Source organism: Nannospalax galili, unplaced genomic scaffold (genome assembly GCF_000622305.1).
Source record: "Nannospalax galili isolate Female #2095 unplaced genomic scaffold, S.galili_v1.0 scaffold660, whole genome shotgun sequence".
Classification (NCBI taxonomy): domain Eukaryota; kingdom Metazoa; phylum Chordata; class Mammalia; order Rodentia; family Spalacidae; genus Nannospalax; species Nannospalax galili.
The window spans coordinates 887,375-909,424 of NW_008349073.1; the positions used below are offsets into that span (position 1 = coordinate 887,375).

General features: G+C 40.4%; 1 protein-coding gene across 13 annotated transcripts in view; it reads right to left on the minus strand.

The window, feature by feature from the left end:
* The window catches only part of Nrf1 (nuclear respiratory factor 1), a 128,177-nt gene that overhangs the window by 79,407 nt on the left and 26,720 nt on the right, over positions 1-22,050 (minus strand). For 12 of the 13 annotated variants that reach the window (XM_029570020.1, XM_029570016.1, XM_008846355.3 and 9 more), the window contains exon 2: positions 525-681. The gene's annotated coding sequence lies outside the window, so the exon portion shown is untranslated. Of the gene's footprint in view, positions 1-524; positions 682-9,419; positions 9,479-22,050 lie in introns of all 13 variants that reach the window. The other variant, XM_029570013.1, reaches the window with a different exon arrangement.

Below are 22,050 nucleotides of genomic sequence, written 5' to 3' on the forward strand. Positions count from 1 at the left end.
ATCTTTGTTTTACAAAGACAAATGGCGAAAATCTCCCCAATACAATAATTCAATTTTGTTTTTCTCTTTATAAAACTGTGCTTCTTGTAAGCCCTGAAATGATACAGTACTTTATAAAACAGTCAAAGCTTACTCTCTTATCATAATCTCCTCCCCTTTTCCATAAGTTCATTATTCTTGAAAAAAAATTGAAGCAAACATATATAGATTTAAAATAAAGTTTTATATGACACATTATGTTTGCTTTCTCATTTTACAATATACTTGAACATTTTCACATGCTAAAACATACAAATCTACCATATCCCTTTTAAATAGCTATAGAATGCTTTATTGTATAGATGTGCTGCAATTTATGTAACCAATCACCTACTGATGAAGCAAGGCTGCTTCCAAATTTTTGCTGTTATAAACATTAGTGCAGGGAACATCCTTGTATATGAAATTCTGTTTACTGATTCCTTAAAAAAAAAAAATTAAATAGAACTTCCACATGATCTGGCAATTCTACTTCTGGTACTTACCCAGAAGAATTGAAAGCAGGGCCTCAAAGAGATATGTGTACTCCCATGTTCATAGTAGCATTATTCACAATAGCCAGAAGGTGGAAGCTATCCAAGTGTCCATCAATGGGTGAATGGGAAACAAAACATGGTACACACAGACCACATATTATTCCACCTTAAAAGGAAAAAAAATGCAAATTAGGAAATGAAGGGGAATTTCCTGAATTTGATAAAGAGCGTCCATAAAAATGCACATAGCCATTATATTTCAGAATAAAAAACTAGAAGCTTTCCCATTAAAATCAAGAACAAGACAAGGATATCTCCTCTCACAACATTTCAATATTATATTGGAACTCAAAATTCATACAATTAGCCAGGCGTGGTGGTTCATGCCTTTAATCCCAGCACGAGGGAGGCAGAGGCAGGCTAGCTGGAGCTACAGGGAGACCCTGTCTCAAAAAGACCAAAATAATAATAATAATAATAATAAAATAAACCCAAAACTCCTGGATATAATACAATTATAGCATGGTTGCAGAACACAAGGTGAATACATTAAAAAAAAAAATCAGTATTTTCCCATATACTAACAATGAACAAGTCGAATTCAGAATAAAATATACCATTTATATTAGCATCTCCCAAATGAAATATTCCAGTATAAATCTTAACAAACTATGCACAAGATCTATATGAGGGAGGAAGGCTAGAGGGTAATGGGTAGGTTGAATATGATCAAAGTATATTATATACAAGAATGAATATGTAAAAGAAAGGAGGGGAGCTTAAGAACACTTCTGTTCTCACAGAAGCCCAAGATTTGATTCCCAGCACTCACAAAGCAGCTAACAACCATCCTTAACTCCAGTTTCAGGGGATCTGTGACCCTCTTCTGACTTCCATGGGCACTGCACCAGACTGGTCACTTACATACATGCAGGTAATACACGCATACACAAAAAATAAAAATAGCATCTTTTACCCATTAGTGCATTTTTGCTATATGAAACATCACAGGCGAAAAAATAAAATAAAATAAAAAATGTTAAAAAAAAAAAAAAAAGAAAAGGAAAAAATTCTATTTGGAAGTTTCAAAGATCTATAGCAAAACCGAATCAGTATTTCTGAAGCTGTGAAGAGGGAAAAAAAATTATGCTAATTTGGCTGTTGCTCCTCAAACTAAGAGTTACAGCTTAGTGGATAGAGTTCTTGGTGTTACAGCTGGCACCATCCACAGTCTCAAAAAGACCAAAAAATAAATGAATTAAATAAAATATGCATTTATCTCACAAAGTTATCATTCTGAGGGTGAAAACATTTTTCACTGTCAGTATTATTATTTTTGTCTTTTTGAGACAGGGTCTCCCTGTAGCCTCACTCTGGCCTGGAACTCCCAATGTAGACCAGGTTGGCCTTGAACTCACAGAGATCCGCCTGCCTCTGCCTCCTTGAGTGCTCAGATTAAAGGCATGAGTCACCATACTCAGCGACTCTCAGTATTTTAAACAATACTATATATTCTCATTAACTGTAGTCACCATGCTGTACATTTAAATAAATCTCTTGTACTTAACCTAGGCCCCGACTTAATATGTAAGGGGCTACTGCATGTTTATGGATAGAAAGACTCAATACTCTTAACATGTCGGTTCTTCCAAACTGATCTCCAGATTCACAATGTCTTTTGAGACAGGGCATTACTATGTAGCCCTGGCTGGTCTGTAACTTGCTATGTAGACCAGGTTATCCTTGAACTGCCTCTGCTTTCTGAGTTCTGGGATTAAAGGTGTGAGCCACTATACCTGTCCATTATTATCATCTTAATCAAAATTTCAGCAAATTATGAATATCAAGGCCGGGCATGGTGGCACACGCTTTTAATCCCAGCACTTGGGAGGCAGAGGCAGGTGGATCTCTGTGAGTTCAAGGCCAGCCTGGTCTACACAGAGAGTTCCAGGACAGCTGTGGCTACAGGGAGACCCTGTCTCAAAAAGACCAATACCTGTCCATTATTATCATCTTAATCAAAATTTCAGCAAATTATGAATATCAAGGCCGGGCATGGTGGCACACGCTTTTAATCCCAGCACTTGGGAGGCAGAGGCAGGTGGATCTCTGTGAGTTCAAGGCCAGCCTGGTCTACACAGAGAGTTCCAGGACAGCTGTGGCTACAGGGAGACCCTGTCTCAAAAAGACCAAAGACCTACAAACTGATGCTAAACTTAGATTCAAGACATGCAGAAAAGCACGCAGAAAAGCTTTACAGGTACAGAAATATAACTTTATAACCACAAATGAAAGGAACATGATAATTTATATAAACTCTCACTTTTCTGCTGTCCTATTGTAAAAGTCTCATTTTCCATCTCGGAGGACCTCTAAATTCTTCTGTTCCTCAGATTAGCTGCTTTCCTGAGTCTCGTGCCATCTTCTTCAGGTCAACTGTCTCTATGCTAATGATCAAATGTTTACTTTTCAGGGGCTCTGGATCCTATTTTATGTTAATGCTATCTCCAGTCTCTGTTTTACTCCAACTTTTATTTCCCTCACTCTCATACCATTTTACATATATATATATGACAACACAGCCTCTTAACCCAGTAATTATTCAATTTGAGAGTTTTCACTCATCTCAAGGAATAGTTTCTATTCAAAATAAATTTATTTTAATTACAAAAAGAGGAACCACAGGGTGCTACAAACCCAAAAGGATTAGAAATTGCCGAGCTATCATTTGAACCCTTTCCACACCATTTCTCCTGCTTGAGGCCATCTCCCTAGCCTGGATTTCCGTGTGGCATACAACCTTTCTAAACAAACTCACAACCCCCCCTTGTTGGTGGTACCTGGCAAAATTATATTTATCTACCAGAGAAAAAAAATGAAGACGAAAACACAGTCAAATTTAACATATGGAAAATCTGATAAAAGGTTTATGAGGATTCTTTTACTCTTTTAACTTTTCTAAAAGCCTGAAATTGGGGCATATTTTTTCTTTATTTATTTGCTGTGATGGGGTTTGAATATGTGGCATATTTTTAAGGGAGGAAATTAACGGTGGCACCTGATAAGTGCCCCTAAGGTCTCTTTCATATCTCACTTTTGGTTTGAGTTTCAGACTATCCTAGGGATATACCCTAGCCCACTGATTTGTACTTATCTAAAGTACAGCTTAAGAGGAAGATATGAATAAAATGTTATTTTTCTAGCCATTTCACTGTTCTAGTCTAAGAGACAAATTGCTTGGGGCATTTTAGAATTCTCAGCACTTCAAAATCGTTTTTAAATTATTTGGGATTAGATGGCATCTAAACTGCTTTTCGAAGGGATTTGTATGCTATGCACTTGGCATAATGGACTTCAATTCTTTGCTCCAGAAAGCAGCTCACAGCATAAATCAATAGAGCTGTCTGCTTCATAGGCTTGCTACTTCTGCTTAGTGTCCCCCCACCCCAATCCTCTAGCTTCTCTGACCACATGGATTCTGCAAAGGCAAAGGCTTTTCTGGCTTCTCTCAACCAGAGTAGAATAGTTATAAATGTTGCTTTTAATATTTTCAAACTTTCAAGCAGGTTATCTAAGTCAGGTTATGACTAACATACATGTTGCTGACACCATCAGGTTCCACTTTCCCAGGTCAAGTTTAGCAAAGCAGTTCAGCCTTTATCCTCAAGCACTCAGATTCTCTGGCTAGCAAAAGTGATGGGAATTGCTAATGGGAAACATCTGAGGTCCTGTGCATTTTGAGAGCAGAGACTCTCAACTGTGATATCCAAAACTCCTGGACAAATTACTTAATAACTATTAAGCCACAATTCTGCCATTAAAAAAAAAAAAAAAAGATTGCATATATTCTCCAAAGGCTGATATGAGGTGATCTAGACCAAGTCAGGAACCAGGAGCATAGCATGTGCATTAGCTATGACAATTTGAGAATCCATGAAACTTTCTGATTCCATCCTTGACTCACCACCCAATTAGTCTTACAAGCACTGTGCCTCAGTTTTTTTCATCTTTGGACACTTGTCTCTGAAGATAGGGTTTTCTTAACTGTGTTTAAGAAATTTGCATTACTGATGGGCGTGGCAGCGCATGCCTTTAATCCCAGCACTCAGGAGGCCGAGGCAGGAGGATCTCTGAGTTCCAGACAAGCCGGGTCTACATATTGAGTTCCAGGCCAGCTGGGGCTATAAGGGGATCCTGTCTCAAAAAGACTAAAGAGAAAGTGAGAGAGAGATTTGTATTATGACACCCTATACTATATTAAATTGAGCAGGAAGCACTGTTTTAGATACAAAACAAGGAAGCCAGCACCTACCTAATATGAATTTGTGACAGTACACAAATTGGAGAGGTCCATGGCTAGGGCTGTAGCTCAGCAGTAGAGCACTCGCCTTATTGTGCTTAAGGCCCTAGGTTTAATCCCAGGCATGGCAAAGCAGGAGGCCGGGGGGGGGGGGGGGGGGGGGGGGGGAAAAAATGTGGGTGTATGAACCTAAATTCTTCCCAACCAATGTGAGCCAGTGGTATTCAGCAAATTAGTTCAAACTTGATTTAAAATAATCATTTCTGGGAGCTGGAGAGAAGGTTCAGCAGTTGAGTGTGTACTACTCTTCCAAAAGATCCAAATTTGGCTCCCACCACTCACATAAGGTGCCTCAGAACCGCCTATAACTCCAACTCTGGGGGGGGTCCAAAGCCTCTGACTTCCATAGACACCAACACTGAGCACAGATCCCTACCACACACAATTAAAATAAAAAAGATCTCTCTTTGCTGGACATAGTGGCACACATCTGTAACCCTAGCAACTGGGCAGGCTAAGACATAAGGATCTTAAGTTCAAGACCAGCATGGGCTACATAGTAAGTTTAAAGCCAGCTTGATCTATCTCAAAAAGTATTTTTAATATTTTATTTATTATTATTTTTATTTTATGTGTATGAATGTATCGCTTGCATGTGTATAAGTGCACCCATGTCATGCAATAGCCTCGGAGGTCAGAAGAAGGCATCAGATTCTCCAGGAACTGGAGTTACGGATGGTTGTTAGCCACCATGTGGGTGCTGGGAATCGAACCCAGGTCCTCTGCAAGAACAGTCAACGCTCTTAACCAGTGATCCATCTCTCCAGCCCCTCAAAAATAAGTTTGTAATCCCTCTTTATTACCAAAACTGTAAAGAAACTGAGGGTTTCAAGTTTTTCCCTTGCAGGCCAGCTAAGGTAGTACCAAAAGATAGAGGCAGAAAACTCAGAAAGATGGTCTTAGTCCAGAGCACCATGGTAGCTGCAGTCTATAGTACCTAGGAGGCCTCAGGAATTTGGAGGAACTGACTAATGGACTTAAATTCAATCTAATCCACACAAAAATGGATGAGATTAAGGGAAGAGGATTTAAAAATCAAAGGCTGAAGAACAGGCCAGAAATCTAATCGAAGTATAACTGTCAAAGAGAGCATTAGTCAAATCAATAGCATTATCAGATCAAAAGAAAGAAAGTCTACAAGAACTGTCTAAGGAAAAATCTCAGTTCAAGCCTATGTCTCCAGGAAAAGGGAGAGGGGCTCAAGGCTCAAGTTATATCCTTGGACACATCTGGAATCTGAGCTGCACCACTAGGGTGCAGAAATTCCACTCAACAGTCAATAAAATCTAACATACAACAGGATTTGCTTCAAAATCATATCAAAGGAGAAAAATTAACTGCACAAGCAATGTTAGAGTGAAAGCAAAGTTAAACATGTCTTAAAAAAACAAAATTTCAGAGTCAAAATGGAATTTAACACTAGAAGAATCCAATTACCAGGAAGCTTCTTTCAAAAAGTGATATCTGACTTGACTTGTAGAGAAAACGTCCTCATGTGGGATACATGGGGCCAGGTTCTACAATTTTAAAAAAAGAAGAAAAGAGAGGCTAGAGAGAGGGTCCAGCAGTTAAAAGCACTGGCTGCTCTTCCAGAGGACCCAGGTTCAGTCCCCAGCACCTCACATGCTGGTCAACAATTGCCAGTAATTCTAGTTCTGGGGAATTTGACTCCGTCTTCTGGCCTCCGTAGGCACTTACATACATGCAGGCAAAACACCCATACATACAAAAAGAAATATAGGGAGGAAAGAGGGAGGCATGTATATTGTATTTGCTTTCCATTTCCAAACTCCAATTGTAGACCAAAATACAAAGAAAGTAGGCTATTGAGATGGCTCAGTGGGTAAAGGCGACTGTTGCCAAGTCTGACAAACTGAGTTTAATCCCCAGAACCTACACAGGGGAAAGAGAGAACAGACTCCTACAAGTTGTCCTCTGACCTACACATACCCACACCCACACCCTCCACATACACCCCATGGTATGCACATGTGTACACGAACAAAAAAACAATAATTTTAATTAAAAAAAAAAAAAACTAATGAGGCCTACAATGTCAGGGGACACAACAGAGGCAGGTCAGAGCTGGTGCCATTGCCACGATCCCCCTGTAACCTGTGTGAGCTGGAGAATATGAAACAGTGCCAAGATGACAGACTTTCTACTTCATTCACAAGTAATGAGACTTGGAGACCATGTAGCAAAAGCAGAAAAGGGCAAACATGAAGAACAAGAAACCCAAGTAGCTTTGTAGCTTCACGTCCAACTGTCTTGCCCTTCGTTTGGGTGCCTGGAGCCAGTCCCACAGTATTCGAGTGTCCTCCTGTGGTGTGCACAGGCACCAGCACCAAGGACATTCCCTTTGCCCTGAGTCTGCAGTGGGACTCCTTTGTGCTGCCTTCCCCTCAGGTCACCCCTCTCCCCCTGAGCCACTCCTGGGAATGAAGGGTGCCTTTTCCCAGTGTTTATTATTTCTGTGGAGCACACCCGTAAAACAGTAAGAGGCTAGGGATGGCTCAGCAGTTAAGAGCACTAGCTGCTCTTGCAGAGGACCCAGGTCCCATTCCCAGCACCTGCAAGGCAGCTACACAAACATCAGTAATTCTAGTTCCAAAGGATCTGATATTCTCTCAGGGATGTACTTATATGCAGGCAAAACACTCATTCACACAAAATAAAAATAAATAAGATTAAGAAAAAGGTATGATGGTGCAGGCTTTTAATTCCAATACTCCGGAAGCAGAGGCAGGAGTATCTCTATGACTTCCAGGCCAGCTAGTGCTACGTACATAAGTGAAACCCTGTCTCAAAAACAAAAAAACTAATGACACCAAACAGAATAGAAAAGTTATGGCATTGTAAATGATAAGGCTGGCAGAACACAGGAGAGAGAAGAGGAGTGGAGAGTAAGGAAATGGCTAGGAGGGACTGGAGAGATTGCTCAGTGGTTAAGAGCACTGGCTGCTCTTGCAGAGGACTCAGGTTTAATTCCCAGCACCCACACGGCAGCTAACAACTGTCTGGAACTCCAGTTCTGGGGGTATCCGACATCCTCTTTTGTCCTCCCCAGGCACTGCATGACATGGGTGCAGACATAATACTCATACACAGAAAATAAAAGTAAGTAAATTTTTTTTTTAAATGGCTAGGAGCATTGATGTCCTGTCCTGCACAGAGGGAGGTTACAGATGGAGAATTAATATTACAACATACCTATTACAACATAACAAAAAAGCAGATAGGAAGGGAATTTTATGTAAAGTAATCCTTGTACTTCATAGTCAGAAGTCAGTAATACTTAAGTTTGATCAATCAAGAAAAAGTGGTATAGACCTTGTGTGTGTGTTGTGTGTGAGTGCATGTACACATGGAGGCCAGAGGTCAACACCAGCTGCTCCAACTTATTTTTGAGACAGGTTCTCACCTTCCACTTTTACATGGGTTCCAGGGATCAAACTTAGCTCCCCAGGCTTCTGTAGAATGTTCCTCTATCTGCTGAGCCATCTTACCAGCCCAGTATTGTCCTTTCTTTAAAAAAAAAAATTTATTATTTTTATGTGTATGTGTTTACTGCCTGCACGTAGGTAAGTGCACCCATGTCATGCAATGCCCACGGAGGACAGAAGAGTCTGTCGGATCCCCTGGAACTGGAGTTACGGACAGTTGTTAGCTAACAAGTGGGTGCTGGGATTTGAACCTGGGTCTTCTGCAAGAACAGCCAGTGTTCTTAACTGCTGAGCCATCTCTCCAGCCCCAGTATTGTGCTCTTTAACAAATTCTTGGCGTTGCATATTTTAACGACTAACCCTAAAATAAACTCAGGCAATCAGTTCCTATAATTTCACAATAAGATTGTGCTGGCTATCTCTTATTTGTTGTTTTGTTTGTTGCTTTGTTGACTGAGATAGGGTCTCCTTGTAGCCCTAGCTGGTCTAAAACCCTCCAGACTGGCCTTGATCTCACAAATATCCACCTGCCTCTGCCTCAGGAGTGCTGAAATTAAAGCACACCCGGCTTTTCTGGTTGTTTTCTTTTCCTTTTTTTATTATTTTTATTTTATGTATATGAGTGTATTGCCTGCATGTACATGAGTGTACTCGTGTCATGCAATGCCGCAGAGGTCAGAAGAGGGCATCGGATTCCCCTGGAACTGGAGTTAAGGATGGTTCGTAGCCGCCATGTGGGTGCTGGGAATCGAACCTGGGTCCTCTGCAAGAACAGTCAGTGCTCTTAACCCCTGAGCGATCTCTCCTGCCCCTTCTGACTGTTTTCAGTCCACAACTGACTGACTTCACAGATAGAAGCACTCATGGATGCGGAGGATCAATTGTATCTTTTCTGAGCTGTTCTACACCCTGGGTCAATCAACCATTATTTTCCAGGCTTTCCTGCCAGTTTCCTGTTACAGAGACTGAAGGAGAACTGGAGCAGAGTTCTTTGCTGATGCCATTCCTATCAGCCTTGCTACTACAGCAACAAAGGATAGCAACATCTGCCCTCGAAGAAGGCAAATACAAAAAGGTACATAGAATATACAAACTAACCTTTGTTTGTGGTTCTTCCTTTCAGATTCTTAGGGAAGGTATAAATCAGTCAAACGTTCCTGCAAACCTCAAAAAAAATCAACATGGCAGTATTATGAGTCTTTTTTCAAAGTTTTTAAGTTGGGGGGGAAGGGTATATGTGTGCTATTATATGTGTGTTGATGTCAAAAGACAGCTTGCAGGGGTTGGTTCTCGCCTTTCACCATGTGAGTTCCAAGGATTGAACTCAATTCATGAGGCTTGGCAGCAAGTACCTTTATGTGCTGAGCCATCTTGTTGAACCCAATTGTCTATTCTAACAACAAAAAGTTTGGTCATATCATTCACTGAATACACTGTACACATCAAAGAAAACATGGTAGCAGGGGAAGCTTTGGCATTCATCTGAAACTCCAACTTCTTGGCAAACTACAGTGTCTATGCTTATCTATGGGGACACATTCCAACCCCCAGGGGGTACCTGAAATTGTGGATAGTACGTACATTCTTTTTCTTTCTTATACATCTATCTATGAACTTTCCTTTTACTTGAGGGAGGCTCTTTGTAGCTTCTCTTTGACATATCTGAATTGTTCACATCACTGTTCTTACACCTTGGGGCCCTTATTAAGTAAATGATAGGTACTTGAACAAAAGCATTATGATGAGAGTTGATCTGGTACCTAAGCAAATGAGTAAGCAACTAATAGGAAGGCAGCCTGCACAGTACGATCAGTCTGGACAAAGAGATGATGAATGCACCTGCAAGATAGAAAGGGATGCTGCAAAGTCTTGATGCTGCAAGTCTTATCACACTACTCAGACAGGCATGAAATTTAAAAGGTATGGGGCTGAAGGGATGGCTCAGCCATTAGGCACAGTGGTTGCTCTTCCAGAGGACTGCAGTTTGGTTCCCAGGATCCACAAGGTAGCTTACAACCACCTGTAACTCCAGATTCAGTGCCTTTTTTTGGCCTCTGTGGGCACTGCATGCATATGGTGCACTTCAACACAGATCCTTACTGTGACAACAGAAGGTTATGAGTACATACTCTAAAGCCACAATGCTGGATTTGCCTTGTTCTGCCACTCACTGGCACCTTAGACAGGTTTCATTTGGTGTCTATGTCTTAGCTTTATCACCTATCAAATGGAGAATAGAATCTATATAGAATTATTTTGAGGACCAGTAAGTTGCTTGTTTGTTCAGGGATGTTTCATACAGTGAGTGACATATGAGTTCACATTAAAAAACAGATATAAAAATGCCAGTTTTTTTTTTTTCAATTCTAGAAGAAATAATGCTTATGCATCACTTCAGGAGTTTTGACCATACAAAGAACTGTATCAAAATGCTGGGTGTGGTGGTGCACACCTTTAATCCCAGCATTTGGGAGACAGGAGCAAGGGGATCTCTGTGAATTCAAGGCCAGTCAGGGATATACAGTGAGCCCCTATCTCAAAATCAAAGCAAACAAAACAAAACAAAACAAAACAAAACAAAAAAACCCTGTATCAGAAAGTGCTTCTTGGTCTTTTTTTGAATCATGGACCCTTTAGAGGATGGGTAAAGAGGATAACACTTTCTTGAGGGAGGGAGGAAAGGAGGGAGGGAGGGAGGGAGGGAAGGGAAGGGAGAGGAAGAGAAAAAGAGGGAGAGGGAAGAAAAGAGAGATATTACCTAAATATTTCAGTGTTCTTTGCCTGAAATCAAATGACTATCAGAACATTTCAAGATGGTATCCCTACAGAGCTGAAACACTAGAGGGTGCCAGAACCAAAGGAAAAAATATAAAGAAGACACAGGAAATTTCAAGCTCTTAAAATTCTTCAACCGGAACACCCTCCACAAAAATTAGTTAGGTTAATCTACTTCACCAAATGCTTTAAAAATATTGCTGGGCATGGTGGCATATGCCTTTAGGCCCAGCACTCAGGAGGCAGAGGCAGGCAGAGCTCTCTGAGTTCCAGGCCAACCTGGTCTACATAGTGAGTTCCAGGCCAGCTGGGGCTACAGGGAGATTCTGTCTCAAAAAGACAAAAAAAAAAAAAAAAAGCCCATTTCTTGGAGGCTCTAGATTGTGCCATCTAACAAAACATTCAGCAATGATGTTTTAAACCTGCAGTGTCCAAAGTAATAGCCACTAAGCACTAATGGCTACTGAACACATTGAAATGTGACTACTGTGACATGGGAATTAAAGTTTTTAATCCTATTCAGTTTTTAAAAGTTTATTATTAGCCAGGCGTGGTGGCGCACACCTTTAATCCCAGCACTCTGGAGGCAGAGGCAGGTGGATCTCTGTGAGTTCAAGGCCAGCCTCGTCTACATAGTGAGTTCAGGTCAGCTGGAGCTACAGGGAGACCCTGTCTCAAAAAAGAAAAAAGAAAAAAAAAAAAGTTTATTATCATCATCATCATTATTGCTGTTATTTGTGTGTGTGTGTGTATATATATTTATGTGTGGGAGTGTATATGCCATGGTGCACATGTGGAGATCAGAGGAACTAAACTCAGATCATCAGGCTTAAACAACACTTTCTACCCACTGAGCATTTTGCCAGTCCCTTAATTTTAATTAATTAAATGTTAATGTGATTTCTGGTTAGCATACTGAATGGTGTAGATCTACAGACTTTTAAAAAAATATTTAATTAAAAAATTTTTATGTGTATGAATATATTGCCTACATGTATGTTAAGTGCACCCATGTCATGCAATGCCCACAGAGATCAGAAGAGGGCATTGGATCCCATGGAACTGGAGTTACAGATGGTTGTTACCCTTCATGTGGGTGCTAAGAACCAAACCTGGGTCCTCTGCAAGCGCAGTGCTCTTAACTGCTGAGCCATCTCTCCAGCCCCAGGTATATTCTATTTTTAAGTTTTGAAGTGGCTTACTTCTATCATAGGTGACTATATGTCATTGTTAAAAGGACTTTAAGAGAGAGGTTCAAACCAATTTATCCTAACAATTCAATGTTTAAGAGATTGGAAAAAGATTGTCAGACCCTCTTCCCCATTCTATAAGTGCACAGAATCAAAAAGCTTTCCTTACTCATTATACAAGATCCTACCCACCCAATTCTTTATGTTGCTTTATTCAAAAAAAAATGCTTAAGCCCCTAGGTTATAATAGCTTTGTTGTGATTTACTTATGTATATGTGTGGGTGTGCATGCACATGTGTGTATGCACATGCAAGTGGGTGCCCAGGGAAGAACAGAAGGGTATGAGATACCTGGAGGCAACAATACAGATTGTGAACTGCCGCCTGATGTGGATGCTTGGAACCAAACTGTAGTCCTCTGGAAGAACAGCAAGTGCTCTTAACTGCTATGCCATCTCTCCAGGTCCTAATTCAGCTTTTCAATACATAATTTAAAAAAAAAAAAAATCTCTTTGCTGTGTGGAATATTGCTTATGCTTCAATAAACCTTGGCTGTGTGCTGTGACTATAAAAAAATTCTATTATAGGGGCTGGGAGATGGTTCAGTGGTTAAGTGTGCTTGCTGCTCCTACAAATGACCCAGGTTTGGTTCCTAGCAAATACATGGTGACTCACATCAGCCTGTAACTGTAGTTCCAGGGAATCCAATGTCTTTATCTGGCCTCCATCAGCACCAGACACGAACATGGTGCACATACATACTTGCAGGCAACCACAAATACATAAATAATAAATAGATAAAATATTTTTAAAAGAAAAGCTGACTCAGCAAATAAGTAGGCATCGCTTTTTAAAAAAGAAACAAGTCCTATTCTAGTTAGAATTGCCAACAAGGCTGCCATGGGCAGGATCATGAAGGACAGTCTTCCTGGTCCAGAACAAAAGAAGGCCACTGTAGGCAGAGGCAAAGTGGCATCAGTGAACACTCACACAGACATAGGGAGAGCCTGGGACCAAAGGACACAGCTCTCTGTTGCCTTCCCACCAGATTATTTAGCAACTTAGTATGCTAATAATAAAGTGAATGCTGACTCCACCTGGCAGACAGGAAAGCAAATTATTCACGCTGAAAACCACAGTACAGTTTACAACCAGTTGTCTGGCACAATGTCTTCAATGGAGTAGATAACTGATAAATGTTGGTGACAATGATAAAAAGAATTAGAAAATGCATTCTCAAATATATTGGTGCTTAAAAAGCAGATGACTTGCTGGAGCTATATCTTGTTTAGAAAACTGTGGATGGAAGTTTGGTAAGTCCAACGACTTGGTGTCTGGATCAGAATGCAGCTGCCTGGCTCTCTTTGCAGAATAATCATTTGTTGGCAGCTGCTCCCAAATTGCAAAAAAATCTAATAAGCAGTTGTCGTGTGATAGCAGGATTAGAGGCTGCCTCAATTTCCATTAAGGAGAAATAACATAAATGGCCACAGTACCACCCTTCAGTCTGAGACCAGCACAAAGGACACTTTTATTCAGATGCTGCATACTGTGAAACACAGCATTGTGGCCTGGCTGCTTCTGTGGCAGGCTTCAATTCTGCTGGATCTGTCACCACACAACTGACGCTCAGTGAAAGCTGTTCCCTAGCTTCTGCAGGACAATTGGATGCATGATTTTTCTTTTCTTTCTCTTTTGGGTTTTTGAGGCAGGCTGATCTTCAAGTCACTAGTCTAGCCTTGAACTCAAGATCTTCCTGAGTCAACATCCCAACTGGGATTGTGGGATTGTGTAGGCACTGGGTCCAGTGATATTGGCATCATTTTAATTCTGAGATAACTGAGCCAAGGGCCTTTTTTTTCTGCCTGCATAAAATTAGAAGGAAGATGACTAAATTCATAAAGTGCTTGCTGCACAAACATAAGGACCTAAGTTCAGAAGCCCAGGACCCATATAAAAGCTGGGCATGGTGTCACGTGTGTCGGTAACCCCAGTGCTGGGGGGCAGGGTATAGGGGTTGGAGGATCTCAAAGGCAGGAATCCTGAAACTCACTAGCTAATCAACCTAGCCAAATGGATGCACTCCAGTTTCAGTAAAAGATTCTGAGCCGGGCGTGGTGGTGCATGCCTTTAATCCCAGTACTCGGGAGGCAGACGCAGGCGGATCCTTGTGAGTTCAAGGCCAGCCTGGTCTACATACTGAGTTCAGGTCAGCTGGGACTACAGGGAGACCCTGTCTCAAAAAGACATTAAAAAAAAAAAAAATTCTGTAAAAACAAGGTGGAAAACAATCAAGGAAGACACCCAATGTCAAACTTAGGCTTCTCACATGCACACATGTACAAACACAAATGAACAGTACATATACCACAAATACACACAAAAAATTATGAGGCTATTATACGTGCTAATGGCATCGATCTAAGACTATCTACAATTCAACCACTAATTCGTTTGTTCAAACACAGATTTACTGAATTCTTATCAGGTATTATTATATTATTTTAGCATGAGTAGTCTAAGGAAAATTGACTGGTAACTCATACTTTGTATCTTTAAACAATGCATTATTATACAAGTGATACATGCTCTTCTGAGGTAACTGAGAAAAGATAGGCATTAGCAAACAAACAGATCATGAAGACAAGGACAGAAGAGGGCATCAGAGATACCCTGGAACTGGAGTTACAGACAGTTGTTAGCTACCATGTGGGTGCTGGGATTCGAACCCAGGTCTTCGACAAGAACAACCAGCACTCTTAACCAGTGAGCCATCTCTCCAGCCCCCTCAGAGTAATTTTTCTTATATGTATCTGTAGGAGTGTATGCCATGTGTGTATTGCTCCCTGCAGAGGCCAGAAAAGGGCATCATATCCTTCGGAGCTGGAATACAGGTGATTCTAAGTCACCCAAAGTGGATGCTGAGAATGGAACTCCAGGCCTCCGGAAGAACAGCAAGTGCTCAAAGGCTAAGCCATCTCTCTAGCTCCTGCACATTATCTTAAGAACTTATTTTATTTGATAAAAAGTAAAGAGTTTCCATATTAACTCTTTGTATCATTTTTAAATTGTTTAGTGAAGTTTAGCATGGTGGCACACACCGGTAATACTAGCACTTGAGACAGAGGCAAGAGGATCAGGATTCAAGGTCACTCTTACTACAAAGCAAGTTTGAGGCCAGTCTGAGCTACACAAAAAGTAACAAAAAACAACAACAAAAAGTTGAGCATATTCACTATAAAGAATTTATAATACTTTCCAAATCTCTTATAATCAGTAATTTAGGATATTTCCAAGTTTTTATCATTCTGAGTATCACTACTATAATATAATTCTGGTACTCAATAAGCATTTATTGAATAAACAAATGGTTTTCTTTTTTTTATTTAAAATTTTTTTTTCATATTTTATTATTTTATGTGTATGTGTACATTGCCTGCATGTAGGTAAGTGCACCCATGTCATGCAATGCCCATGGAGGACAGAAGAAGCTGTTGGATCCCTTGGAACTGGAGTTACACACAGTTGTTAGCTGCCATGTGGGTGCTGGGATTCAAACCTGGGACTTCTGCAAGAACAACCAGTGTTCTTAACCACCGAGCCATCTCTCCAGCCCTAAACAAATGTTTTTCTGAGCTAAAGCATATACTCAATTATTTTCTTGGCCTTTAAAGGACTTTAGCAATTACAGCTACGTTTCTGAACGTGCTGTTATAGCAAGAAACTTCATGCAGTAAAACAGTAATACAAACATAAAGATAAGCAGAGTACCAGATGGTAGACAGAAGACAGAATTAAATTATTCACCTAGTTTTGATAAGTATAGTTAGGTGCCTGTTTTCTCAGCTTCTTAGGAGGCTAAGACTGAGGACTACTTAAGTTCAAGAGTTCAAGGCCAGACTGAACAACACAGCATGACACTGTCTTAGAGAGGGAAAATGTACAGTATAGCTGCTAAAAGACAGAATAAGAGAAAGACGGAAGTGCAGTGGCATTCATAATTCCATTTTCTAAAACGGCAAGCTAAGAAACCCTGTTGAAATCTGATGGCTAAAATAAGTGCACTGGGGATAGAACTCAGTGGTAGAATGGTTGTCTAGCAAGCATGAGGCCTCAAATTCGATCCTCAGTACCTAATAACATAACAAGCTAGATGGTTCACAAAGGATCAATGAGTTCCAGGCCAATATAGCAAGTTCAAGGCTAGTCTAAGTTACATAGTAACTCTATGTCTCAAAAGAAACAAGAGATGAGGTTATAGCTCAATGGCAGAGCACTTGCCTGACATGTGCAAGACCCTGAGTTTGATTATGAGTAAACAAGAGAATAAAAGAGCTCTTCATTAAAGTTATAAAGATGAGGCCAGTGAGATGACTCAATGGATAAAGGCATTTGTTACCAAGCCTGACAATCTGAGTTCAATTCCTGAAACCCACATGGCTGGAGAAGAGAAACAACTCCCAAAAGTTGTTCTCTGGCCTTCACACATATGCCATGGCACACATGTATGCACACAAAATAAATAAATAAATGTAAAAAGTAAAATTATAAAGATAATAAACAACTTTCAGAATAATAAAAATGAAAGATAAAAAGATATAGAAAGTTAAATTCTTACTTTTCATGACAATATCATAGATATTGTCTAAAGTTGATAAATGAACAGAATTTTAAACATATTACTGAGCCATATTAAGTAACCACAGAGAAGCTAAAAAGAGAAATAGTGCAGTCATTAAAGGTTGTCTCTGGAGTCATCACTCTACTTCCTAAGGACACAATGTGGCCAGCAACCTCAAGCTACTGCACTATAACTTGCCCACTGTGAGCCAAATTAAACCCTTCCTTCCTTTAAAAAAAAAAAAGGAGGGGGCTGTTTCTGGAGTGGAGAGCTGGGAAAGGAAAAGGAAGGGAAGGGACCTTCTAACAATAACACAAAAAATGAAGAAAAGTAAAAGGACACAGCTGTGCAGCCAGGTATAGTGACACATACCTTTAATCCCAGTGTTCAGTAGGCAGAGGCAGGTGGATCTCTATGAGTTCCTGGTCTACATAGGGAGTTCCAGGCCAACTGGGGCTAAAGAAACCATGTTTCGGGGAAAAAAAAGAAAAAATAAAAAAGGAAAAAAAGGCACTTTTCTACAAGTAAGATTTCAAGACTACTTATAATTTACAATATGATAGTACTGACTAATAAAGAGTTTATTTGAAAACTAGTAAGCAATATCTTAGAGAGACACATGACCTAGTCTGCCCATGGACCACAGGCCTGCAGTGACTCCAAATATCTCCATGGTTCCAGGTACTGATGATATTGAGATGCTGGGTAGTGTTTTGCAACATTCCTGCTGTGTGAAGCATGGCATAGGGAGGACTGATACAAGAGTAAACAGATCCAGTGACTAATTCATTGATCCCAGAGAAACTTACTGCAGGCCTGAATGAAGAAAATGGAGATTTTAGAAATCTCATCTGAAGTACTGAGGTGGTGAAAACCAAAGGCCTTGGTGAACAAGGAGGGAGGAAGAGTGAGGAAAACCAAATCTTCTGGCTGGGGTTCATTAGCCAGACTAGGAACAAGGAAGAAAAGTGCAGATTTGTGGAGTAAGACAGTAACAACTCTTCATTGGAGCTTCCAGAACAGATACCAGATTTGCACCTTGAAGGGAAGTCTGTGATGTAGGTGAAGTACCGGATTCATCAATAAAGTTGGTAAAAAAAAAAGCAAGAAACATGAATAAAACTTGATTGGTAATAATATGTAAAACAGGACAATAAGAGAAGCATGGCAAGCTCCATCTACAATCCCACTTGGGAGGCTGAAACAGGTAGACTGCCATGAAGTCCTAGGCCATGGGAGGGAAGACCCTGTTTCAAAAAACCAAATCTGCCCGGCATGGTGGTGCACACCTTTAATCCCAGCACTCTGGAAGCAGAGGCAGGCTGATCTCTGTGAGTTCAAGGCCAGCCTGGTCTACATAGTGAGTTTCAGGCCAGCTGGGGCTACAGGGAGACCCTGTCTCAAAAAACAAAACAAAACAAAAACAAAAAAACAACAACAAAAAGGGAGGATGTAAAGAAACATCAAGGAAAAATGAAGACAAGGAGACAGTAATATAGTGTCACAGAAGCCAAAAGAAGGAAGGGGCCAACAATATCAAGAACAGTGAAGGAAGAAATGGAATTTAAGTAATTACTTGCCAAGAGGTTCCATACACTCATTCTTAACACATATATAGCAGCCCTCTGCTGTGTGTCAGGCACTGGTGAAGTAAACGAAATAATTCTGACTTCTTGGACTTCACATCCTACAAGGGAGGTAAGCAATAAACAAACACATAATAATTTTAGGCACAATAAGTACCAAAGAGAAAAATAATGAAATAGGATTAGAGAGATGAAGGTGAGCAGGGAAGAGTGCTGGCCAAAGATTATCCTTCCTTTTCTTGGGCAGGCATGTGGAAGCCAGTGGTTGATGTCCGGGCATCTTCTACTTTATTCACTGAGGCAGTCACTCAGTCAAACTCAGAGCTCAGTGATATGGGTAGTCTCCCTAGCCAGCTCTCCGAGGATCCCTTGTCTCGGCTTTCAGAAGCTGTAATTACAGGCAGACTGCCATTCCCATCTCTGGTCCTTGCACTTGTGTGGCAAGCACTTTAACCACTGAGCCTTCTCCCCAAACCCAGAGAATGCCCTTCTAACCAGCAATCTGAGCTCACATCTGTAGAATGAGAGGGAGACAGCATGCTAGGGAAAAGAGAATTGCAGGCATCAAGAACAGCAGATGTTAAGATGCTAGGAGGCAGAAGTGTTCTTGGTATGGATAGAAGAGTAGCAAAATGGACCTCGCACCCGAAGAGGTGTGACAGATGAGACCAGAGAGGAAGCACCCCAGGTTCTGACTTGCAGAGCCTTGAGAGCTTGTTAAAATCCTTGGATTTTACTCAGAATGAGATGGGAAGCTTTTGGAAGGGTTAGATCAGGAGAGAGTTATGATCCAATTTCTAATTTATGTTTTTTAAAGGTCACTGGGGTGGTATGTAAGAGCAGACTGAAGAAGGGTTGGAAACAAATTATAATGCTACAGAGACATGAATGTGCCTTAGACCAGGGAGCAGCAGTGGAAGTGGTGACAAGCAGTCAGATTTCACAGGTTTAGGGCAGAGCTACCAAGACTTCCTGATGATTTAGATGAAGGGCAGAGCAAAGAGTCAACAATGGCCAGGCAGGGTGGCACACACCTTTAGTCCCAGAACTTCTGGGAGGCGGAGGCAGGTGGATCTCTGTGAGTTAGGCCAGCCTGATCTACATAATGAGTACCAGGCCAGCTGAGGCTACAAGGAGACCCTGTCTCAAAAGGACAAAAAAAGAAAAAAAAAAAAGGAATGACTCCCAGTACTACTATTATACTATTACTTTTCTACTGTAAGTATTGGATCTGTTTATGGTTTCTGTCAAATTGTTTTTTATTTAAATAGAGCCTTGCTACATAGTCTAGACTATTCTCAAACTCGAGACACTCCTGTCTCCAACTGCAGAATGCTGGGATTACAAGTGTGTACCACCTTGACTGGCTTAACCTTTTATGAATGTTATGACAGTCCAGGCTGGGAATGAGGCTCAGTTAGTAGTACTTGCCTAGTATGCACAAAGTCATGGGTTCATTCCTCAGAACTGTATAAACTTGGTGTGCTGGCACACACCTGTAATTCCAGCTTTGGGGAGGTAGAGGAGGATCAAAGGTTTAATGAATTCAAGGTCAGCCTAGGCAACATGAGACCCTTTTTTAAAAAGCTGGGCATGGTAACACATGCCTTTAAAATCCAGCACTAGGGGAGGCAAAGGCAGGCAGATCTATGTGAGCTCAAGGCCATTTTTGTCCACATAGTGAGTTCCAGGCCAGGTGGAAGACCTGCCCCCCCCAAACAATTTTAAATCCAAAAACAAACAAAAAGAACCCTTTAAAAAATTTTAGAGCCAGATGTAGTGGTGCACGCCTTTAATTCCAGCACTCAGGAGGCAGAGGCAGGTGGATCTCTGTGAGTTCAAGGCCAGCCTAGTCTACATATTGAGTTCCAGGTCAGCTGGGGCTACAGGGAGACCCTGTTCCAAAAATCATCCCCCCCCCCATTTATTTTTATTTTTACTTTGTATGTATGAGTGTTTTCCCTGCATCTTTGTAATTGTACCAATATCTTACAATACCTACTGAGGCCAGAAAAGGTCATGAGATTCCCTGGAACTGGAGCTATGGATAGCTGTTAACCATGTGGATACTGGGAACTGAACTGGGGTTCTCTCCAAGAGCAGCAGGTTCTTCAGAACCATCCCCCCAAAAAAAACTTTAAAGGAGGGAACCAATGAGACACAATGAGGCTAATTGTTCTGGGGCAAATAGGAAGCATCAGAAACAGAATCTGTATCTTGGCTCTGTGCATAATTCTTTACAGTTTATAAGACAGTTCTATATTTTATTAGTCTAAACAATATGAAATTGCTTTTTGTACATCCAAAATTTCTTTCTCCATCTCTCTTTCTTTTTGTTATTTTGAGATGGTCTTGCTATTATGCTGAGAGCTGGCCTCAGGCTCACTAGCCTCTTACTTTCACCTTTCGAGTGCTGGTATTACAGGCACACTTTACTACACCTAGCTTCAAATACCAGCAATTTCACAAGTCTAGCCACAGGCTTCATCACTTAAGCAAAAACAAAAAAATGTGAAATGTTTAAGTGTAAATTATATAGAAGGTATTACTTCCTTTTTGTTTTGTTTTGTTTCTTTAAGACAAGAGTCTCACTATGTACTCCCAGCTGGTCTGGAACCCGCTAATGCAGACCAGGTTGGCTTTAAACATATGGCAATCCTTCTGCCTCTGTACCCTGAATGCTGAGATTACAGATGTGAGTCACTGTGCCCAGTGGAAGGTATTACTTTACACAGTAATAAAAGAACCACACTGAGTTTGCACAATTGTGAAATTGGTAGTATGAAAGAAAACAAGTAGGAAAACCATTCAAATTACTCATCCATCAATAATCCACAGTCAATCAAAACATCCATCACACACCTATACCCAGGTTTCCCACTGACAGCTGAAGCAGGTGTTTATTTACTTAATCTTTTTTTGCACTCCCTAGAAAGTAAACTTGTAAGAGCAAAGACTTCTCTCTGTGGTATTTGGTGTATTATCCCTAGCACCCTAGAACTGCTTATGGCTTATAATAATCTCTCAAACTCATTTGTTGAATGAATGTGAAACAGAGCTACCTAAATTACTTGGAGAAAATATATGAATACATGAAGACAGAAAAATAGTACCTATTTTGTTATGTAAACAACAAAACAAACTTCTAAATGACAGAAGATAAAAATGTTTCCTACTCATAAGTACTCCAAAAGTATCAGAAATCTAAATCTGAACTTTAGTACTTGCTCAAAAATTAACAGTTTCATGTCTACTTTGTAATTCATGAAAAAAATTGTCTTAAATTACTTACAAAATTAAATTTAGTATAGCAAAAATCATGGCCATAGGCACAGCACTAAGGAAAAAATGACATTAGAATTCTAGACAAGGAAATGACAAGAAAGTAAAAACAGCAGGCTACAGGGGGTGAAATTTAGAAAGCAGTTGACTATAAAAGTAAAACAACTTTACCTAAATTAAAAGTAACATTTTCATTTTAGAATTTGTTTAACCTGTAAGAGATATCCATAAACTTAAAAAGGTATAAATTTCTGAAATGTTAACCCTGATTTCTA